Source organism: Emydura macquarii, unplaced genomic scaffold, assembly GCF_026122565.2.
Source record: "Emydura macquarii macquarii isolate MOO-44397 ecotype Brisbane River unplaced genomic scaffold, CSIRO-AGI_Emac_v2 contig_1348, whole genome shotgun sequence".
NCBI classification, from domain to species: Eukaryota; Metazoa; Chordata; order Testudines; family Chelidae; genus Emydura; species Emydura macquarii.
The window spans coordinates 12,831,960-12,839,924 of record NW_027131485.1 but is presented as its reverse complement, the minus strand read 5'-3'; positions in this window follow the sequence as shown (position 1 = coordinate 12,839,924).

The window sequence follows — 7,965 nt, the reverse complement described above, 5'->3', positions numbered from 1 at the left end:
CCACAGCCAATTTTGAACTCTCCAATCAAGTCTTTGCACCAGACACACAATTGTGGGTGGAGTTATGCTCGTCCAATCCAGGAACAGGAGTTTATTATGTACCCTGTGTCCAATATAGCTCATATATTGATTACACGAATAGGCTAAAATCCAAGAATGTCTTCCACAATTATTCAGTGAATAGTAGCCAAGACGAGTCTGATAATGAATAGAGAGAGGCAAAGCATGTGGATTTGGTCACAGACTGCCTCAGTGTTGTCATCCCCCGCCAGTGCAAGGCAAACAGAGTACTTGAACCATTGCACTGTGTGTTTATAGCATCCACTGTGCACTCAGCACCTCACAGGACAAAGAGGAATCTGTGGCTCCTGCCCCAAGGAACTTAGACTCTAACCTGAGCCCTGCCACAGCAAGTGGGAGGAACAAATGTAGGGTGAGGATGGGTGAGGGCCCAGCAGCAGATCACACAGGGAGGTACGTGTGCATCCACAGACTCAAAGACGATCTTGGGAGCCTGGCAGATGAGTGACCATCAGGATCTCCCTTTCCCTGTGTGCATTGTCATCTTGACTTCTGGGGGCAAGGACCTCCAAGCCATCCTTCCAGGAGGCAGGTCCTAAGTAAAGGGAGGAAAATAGGAATCCTTTACTGGGCGCAGCCAGAGGGCCACAAGCCGGTACCTTGAGAAAAAAATTCGGACTAGCTTGTGGCATTGGGTGCGGCGAAATTTCATTCATAGAATCGGCGAGTGTGCTTGTATCTGTGTGTGAGAGGCAGCCAGGCCGAGTTGCCCAGAATCCAGTGCAGTGTTGCATGGAGCCTGCCACGAGGATGGCTGGCAGCCATTGCTGGGAAGAGAGGACAGGAGCTAAAACCAAAACTCCCATGACTTCAGTAGGGCCAGGATTCCACCCCGGTGCCTGAATTCTCCTTTCAGCTCCGCAGTACGTGCTCTCGTTGGGGCTGGACAAGGGCTACTCCAATGAACCTTTCCCTGGGAGCTGCAGGGTGCAGCCCAGCGCAGGGCTCAGCCGTTCCTTCACTCCCCCGCCTTCGGCTCAGCATGGGAAGGCCGTGAAGGCGCAGCATAGGGAAAAACTCTCCTCCCTGCTCCAGTTCTCTTGTGCTTCGGCTCCTGGGCAGCTCTCTGCTAGAGCAGTGCTCCTTCCCAGAGCCTATTTCTGGAGCCGGCTTGGTGTTTCCAGCCCTCGGGCGTTCTCCGGAGGCCTGGGTTGCCAAGAGTAATTGCTCCATTACAGCTCTCCGACCGGAGGTTACGGATTCAGGAGCATCCCTCAGCTGTGGTTGCCATGGCAACCTTTTGGCTTCTGTCACAATCATCATCCGCCACAGGCTGCTAGGGCAAATTGGCCCCCAGCCCCCTCCTCTCTCCATTGGCGTTGCAGACAGCGGGGCTGGGGAGGGGAAACCTAGAGGCCAGGGTCCCAGCAGGATAGTTGCCAGCAGAATGCAGCATCGTGGATTGGCATGACCCCAAACCAGCGCATGTCTGCTCCAGCCTGCAGGGCTGTGGTTCAGCTGCTTCCCCTCCAGCCTGGAAGGAGCACCCTCGCTTCTCCCTGGGAGCCTTGCAGGAGGCTCCCCGAAGGCCCCCTGCACAGGAGGAAGCAGATGTGGGTGAGCGGGTCTGGATTTCTGGTCCCGTGGAGCCCAATGAGCAACGTCAAGAGCAGGAATGTGGGTGAGATGCTCAACCTTCTCCCCGCTGCAGAGAGCACTTGGCTACCCTTCTCCAGAGATGGCAGAGTGTCCCGGCTGCCCAGGGGCCAGTGGGGGTGCCAGTGGCTTTTCCTGCACATGGGTGTCGGAGCTCTGTCCGACTCATTGCTTGTGCCCCCTGGATCTGAAATGATTTAAATGGGTTGTACGGGGCACAGGTCAGGGGGCTGAGCTGCTCCCCCTAGGAAGCTCCCTTGGACCAGCCATGTGATGATAACAGAGCAGCCTCTGATTTGCACATGGATCAGGGTGGGTGGGTATGTGTCTTGGTAGCGAGTGTCTGGTCTGTCTGGGATATGGTTACAAGCTAGTCCCCAGCCATCGGCCCCTTCTTTCTTCCACTAGCAGCTTGGCGAATAATACAGTTTATTGCAGGTGCTGGGGGAAGGGCCCAGCTGGCGTCAGAAGAAAAGGCAAAGGTGGCAAAGCCTGTAGGTAGGAATCGCGCCCTTTCCTGGGCACAGCCACTCAGCCCAAGCCTGAGGCACTGATCAGGTGGAACGAGGCTGTTGGGAACTTAGAAAAAAGCTACCCTAATAGCATGGAGAAACAAAGACACCACAGCTGTGCGCACTGGGGTTCTACAAAGATGAAGTATAGTTACTAGCCTTAGTTGCTTGTGTTAGTCCACTGGCCAGGTGGCTAAGCACAAGGAGGGAGCAGGGGTGGGTCGGTTAGTCGGTCGGTGCACACCGATGCTTCTGGAGGATCACTGTAGAACCAAACTCCAAGTTTTTATTTATTTATTTTTTTAATAGGGGTAAGTTTTTATGCTATTTTATGGGTTTTGTTTTGTTATGCTGCATTTGTATTCTGGGGTGATTATTAATTACTTATGTTTTGCAAGCATGACCATTATTTTTTCTGGTTTATTTTGTTTTTTGAGGTGAATCTGGGGCGGGGCAGTTTTTGGCCATTTGGGTCGTAAACGTTATTTTTATGTTTTTGAACGTTGAGGCTGGTGCCTTTTTTATTAGTGTTTGAGTTTACAGATACATATTACTTACTTATTTATTTGTTTTATTTGTTTAATATTTATTTAAAATTTGTAATTGGAAGACATCAGTGTTCTTTAGAAACAATAACATTTTTTATTTAAAACATTATTAAAAAATATTTAATATTGAATTTTGTTGTAGAACATTTGTTGATGTCACATTAAGCAGTGATATTAAAACGTGTACTTTAATAATAGCAACAGTTTTACAGAATGATTTTTGGGAACTTTATAAACAGGATAATTAATGACCAGATATTAGTTTTGGACAAACAAATGGTGGTTTTAAACAAACGTATTTAATAGTGAACAGATCACGCTGCATACTCAAAATACAAAGTCTTACAGAAACTGCTGTGGTGGTTTGTGTCATACGAACAGAATAAGGATATTTTACATTGAATCAATATAACAGAATTAAGCTTTGGGCCTACAACAGCCTGGCAGACGGGACACAGGCTGGACGTCGGGACACCTCAGCTCCACTTCTGTCTCTGCCGTCCCCTTGCCATGTGACCTGGGGTAAGTCACTTCCCTCTGTGCCATAGTTTCCCCATCCCTAAAAGGAGCAGAAGGACACCACTGCTCTGCTGCAAAGACCTAGGGCTAATGCACAGCCAGTGCCGAGGGGGGTCGCCTGTAGTGTGGTGGTGATTCTAGCCCATCTGCTCCCCATCAGCCTGACTGTTTGCTGCCCCGTGTGAGACTGGGACCCATCAGGCAAGCCCGGTGGAGTTGTGAGGACCCCTGCCCAGCCCCCTGGGGGAGCATCGCTGGGAGCTGCCTTCAGCAGGGAAAAGAGTTTTTGCCTCTCAGCTTGATCAGAGCGTAGCACTTCAGAGTGCGGCGGGCTGGAGCCAGGGTGCAGGGCCCCGGCAGGCGTCCTGCCCATGTCGAAACTGACCTGCAGCCCCCCTGTGGTTCCAGTGCTGCCCCCCGCCCCGCCCACCGGCTCTGCCGCTGCCCCTCAGTCCTGACTCTCAATTCCATGTCCTATTCTAAGACTTTTCCATCAAGATGGAAATGGCGTGTCTGGTCCCTGCCCTGGGATGTCTCCAGCCACTGCCTCGCTGAGGGCCCTGCAGAGAGGAAGGAAAGGGATGTTTCCTCTGGACCTCCACACGCTGGCTGCAGGGGGAAACGCTGCCCAGCTCCTGGTTGGGGGTGCTGGCCAGGCACGTGGCAGCCCGAAGCAGCACGGTGACACTGCATGCTGCAGGTGGGGTGCTCCCTCTCTGCTCCCCTCCCCCAGCAGCAGTGGCCAGCAGAGCATAGGGGCTGCCACTGCCACGTGCCCCCAGGCTCAGCACTGCTTACAAGCTCCTCCCTTTGTGGGCGGAGTCTCAGGCCGTGTAGGACCCTTGGTGCATCCATTGGAACAGAGCAAAGGTGAACTGGTGCAAACAGCATCCCAGGTCCGTGTGGGGCGAGGAGGCTGGGGGCCACGGGTAGTTGCTGTATGCACCTGAAACTGGCTGGCCCGCATGGGTGCTCTGCGTCATGGCAGCTTGCTCTGGGCCAGTCACGCACCCCGGTGCAATGGTGCAGGGTAACCGGGCTTCTGGGACTGTGTCCTCTCCCCCACATCCAGTGACTCCTCCCCCTTCTTGCTCCACCTTCTGAGCCTCCCTGTGGCTTTTCCCTCTCTCCTCTGCCTGTTGGGTCCTCTCTCCCGGCTTGTGGTTCCCTTGCTGGTCTGAGTCCATCCCGGGATTAGGTGAGGATCGACGGACCTGCAGCCCCAGCAGGCCATGTTTCTCGGGGCCTGTGGACCCCACTGGTTCTGCGTGGTGCTGCTGAATGACCAAACCCCAGCGTTCTCTTCCCCCCACTGCAGTCAGCGCAGCCACGGTCCAGGCCACCCTTTGCAGAGATGCCCTCCTGCTGTGTTCCCAGCAGGAAGGACGGCCCAGGGCTTAGGATGCTAACGTGGGACTCTGGAGAATTCTCTGCTCTGCCTGAGCCTTGCTGGGTGACCGTGGGCAAGTGGCTATTCTCTGCCTGTCGTCCGTAATTGTCCCGTCTCCTGTGGGTCCCGTTTGCTTTGCTCTTGTTTCTGTTGCTGGGTTAGTGGGCTGGTGCTGGGCCTGTGCTATACAGGGGGTCAGACTGGATGGTCCCTTCTGGTCTGAAACTCTAGGCTTTTGCCTCTCTCCTATGCCTCAGTTTCCCCATCCGTGCAATGGGGAGAATGGTCCTGCCCTGCTTCCCAGGGGTGCTGTGAGGATAAATACACCGAAGGTTGTGAGGTGCTCACATGCTGGGGCAATGGGGACCTGACAAGTCCCTCAGATGGACGCTCTGTGTCCGGGCTGGAGCAGCGATCTGGGTCGGTGGGTGAGAGTGGGGGCGGGGGCCGTGCAGCACTGAAGAGGGTGAGACGAGAGAGAGGGAATGAAGACAGAAGAAAATCCCTTTCCCCTTCCAATGTAACAAAGCCTCGGGAGCGCTTGTGGACTGACAAATGGGTGCGTTGCATGGGGAACCTCCCTGGGGGGGACTGAGAGTCAATAAGGCGGTTACCGTTCAACCCCCCCTAGGGATGGTGTGAGCTCTGGTGACGTGAACGCTTCATGTGATGCCGGGCTGTAGGTGGGTGGTTGGCCCAAGGCAGCTCGTGTCTGTGCCGCTCAGGATTCCTGCAGCCCAGGCGTTTAAGGCCAAAGAGATCCCCTAGTCCGACCTCCTGCGTAACCGGGCTGCTCCGTTTCCCGCAGTGACCTTCACGGTGAGCCTCATGATGTAGCTGCAGAAGGGCCTCTGCTCTTGATTTGAAGACCTCGCCCTCTGGGGTAGTTTGTGCCAGTGGTTAATCACTGTCCCGCCCCGTGCCTTATTTCCCAGTCAAATTAGTCTGGCTTCAGCTTCCAGTCGCTGCTCCTTGACTGACCTTGTTGTCTCTCTCCACTTATCACAATCAATAGGACTAATTGCTATTAATATTAGCAGCTGGCATGACAGCGGTGAAGACCGGCACGGCCAGGAGCAGGGAGCCGCGGGAGTCTGTCGGTTCTGTTGCAGCCACGTCAGAAGGGTTTCTCACAGTTTGATGAGAGCGAGAGCGTGGTCTAGTGGTCAGTGCAGGGTGCAGACCGGGGGGTCCCAACTCTGCCACTGCTGTGCAGTGACACCTCAGGCAAGTCATTTAATCTCTCTGTGCCTCAGTTTACCCTTGTGTAAAATGAGGCTAGTGGGCTTGACTCACCTGGTGGATGGGGCAAATGCTGACTTCCTGTAAGTGGCTGTCACTCCATTTGCTGCTGCACCTCGAGCCGCACGTATCAGATCTGCTAGCAGCCGGCTTTGTGGGTGCAGAAGATGAGCTGAGCGGGGGCGCCTGGTTTTGCTGAGCCTGGCTGCTTTGGTGGCTTATCAGTCGGGGTGGCCCCTAGAGATGCTGGAGAAGGAAACCCCGTTCTGTCACCCTGAGCTGCTCCTGCTCGCCTGGTTCTTGCTGAGCCGCTGTGTCGCCAGCAGGGTTGCTGTGTGGGTGACCAGGAGGCCGGCTGGCTGCACGACACCTCAGCGCCTGCCTGCTGGGGGACAGCTGCTGGTGGCCAATGATCGTCCTCTTTCCTCAGGGCACCAAAGCAGCCAGCCTTGGTGCAGATGGCAGAGCCCGTCGAGGGCAGGCTGGGCCCCGCCAGTGAGCATGGTGGCAGATCAGCTGCCCTCGCTGCTCGCTCCTCCACTGTCTAGGTCTGAGCATCCGGAGGCTGGGGGTTTTGTGCTCCCTGCCGCTCCCTGGGCAGCGTGTGTGTTCAGCAGAGACCAGCACGGTAGAGCTGCCAGGGGCTGGCTGTGATGTGCTCAGATCCAGGTGTCTGGCTAACCTGGCTAGGCCCTTCGAGATGTGTTTTGTGGGCCCTTGCCCAGGAATCTGCTCTAGATGTCAGAATCCAGTCTCGAGGGGAGGAACCCAGGGCCCTGCGACAGATGGTCACTGCTGCCTCCCCCCCTCATGCAAGGGGCTTGGCGGGATTGCAGGGCCCGCAGTGTATTTCCCCCTGGACTTCCAGCAGACCAGCTGGGGAAATCCTTCCCCTCCCGCCCACCCCACCGCCCCCAGCACAACAGTGGGAGATTAGGGAAATCTGGGAGTGAGGTTTCTGTCTTGTGCTGCGTGAACACCGAGCTCAGCAGGGAGAGGACGGGCACATGCACCCAGCACGGGGTAGAGCGCAGCGTGCAGCCTGTGTGCACAGCATGGGGGGGAGTGCAGCGTTCAATGTGTGTGCACTCGGAGGGGGGGAAGTGCGACCATTAGATGGGCCTGCTGATGCGTGTACCTTCTCCTGTCTCGCTGGCCGGGTTATGCAGGTTTCCCAGCAATCTGCCCCCTCTGATGGCAGCCCTGCCCCTCTCCCACCGTCGCTGCTGCCAGACCTACAACAGATGCCAATAAGGGCCGAGTCCATTACAGCTCTCCCTGCAGACGTGCCAGGCAGCTGCTGGCTGCGATGGCACCGCTGGCACCTGGCCTGCTACCTCCCTCCACAGCTGTTTCCATGGCCAGGCTGCAAGGTCCAGTCAGGGCACCTGTGCTCAGCCCAGTTGCCAGGCTGCCCCTTCCAGGTGGGGAAATCAAGGGGGGGTCAGAGAACTATCGGCAGGCCCGATGCAGGCTGCCCGCGTGGCTCTGCCAGTGCTGCTCAGTCCTGTCCTGCTGTCCCCTCTGCGGCTCCAGGAGACAGAGTGGGTGCAGCTTTCAAAGCAACACCAGCAGCCGGGCCCCAAGGAGGCACCTGGGCTTCCCTGACCAGTGCGGCAGCCCCCCAGCGTGCGGAAGGGCGTGCTCCAACGAACTGTGAGGGAGCAAGTGAGCGCGCAGCCCAGGAGAACCAGGGGGTCGTGTCGAGCAAGGAACCACCCCTGGGTGGCACGTCGGTGATTGTCTGTGTCCCACCCGGTGCCCAGGTTAGCTAGAGTCCCTGGCACCAGGGCTGCCCTTACCTATCAGTGCTAGCAGTCAGGGCCCAAAGCTCACCCAGGCTCTGCCGTGCTAGGGGACTGGCTCTGGGGCTCACTGGTGATATCCCTGCTGCTCTTTGCACCTGCAGGAGTCGGGGCTCAGTCCTGGTCCTGCAGCGCAGCGAGCAGAGCACGCTCAGTAGGCTCTCTGGAGGCTGAAGCAATGCCAGGGGACGGCTGGAGGCGGGAAACATGTAAAGGACAATTAAAGGCAATTCCAGAAGATCAGGTTTGAAAGTGTCAGGCACTCGGCCTAC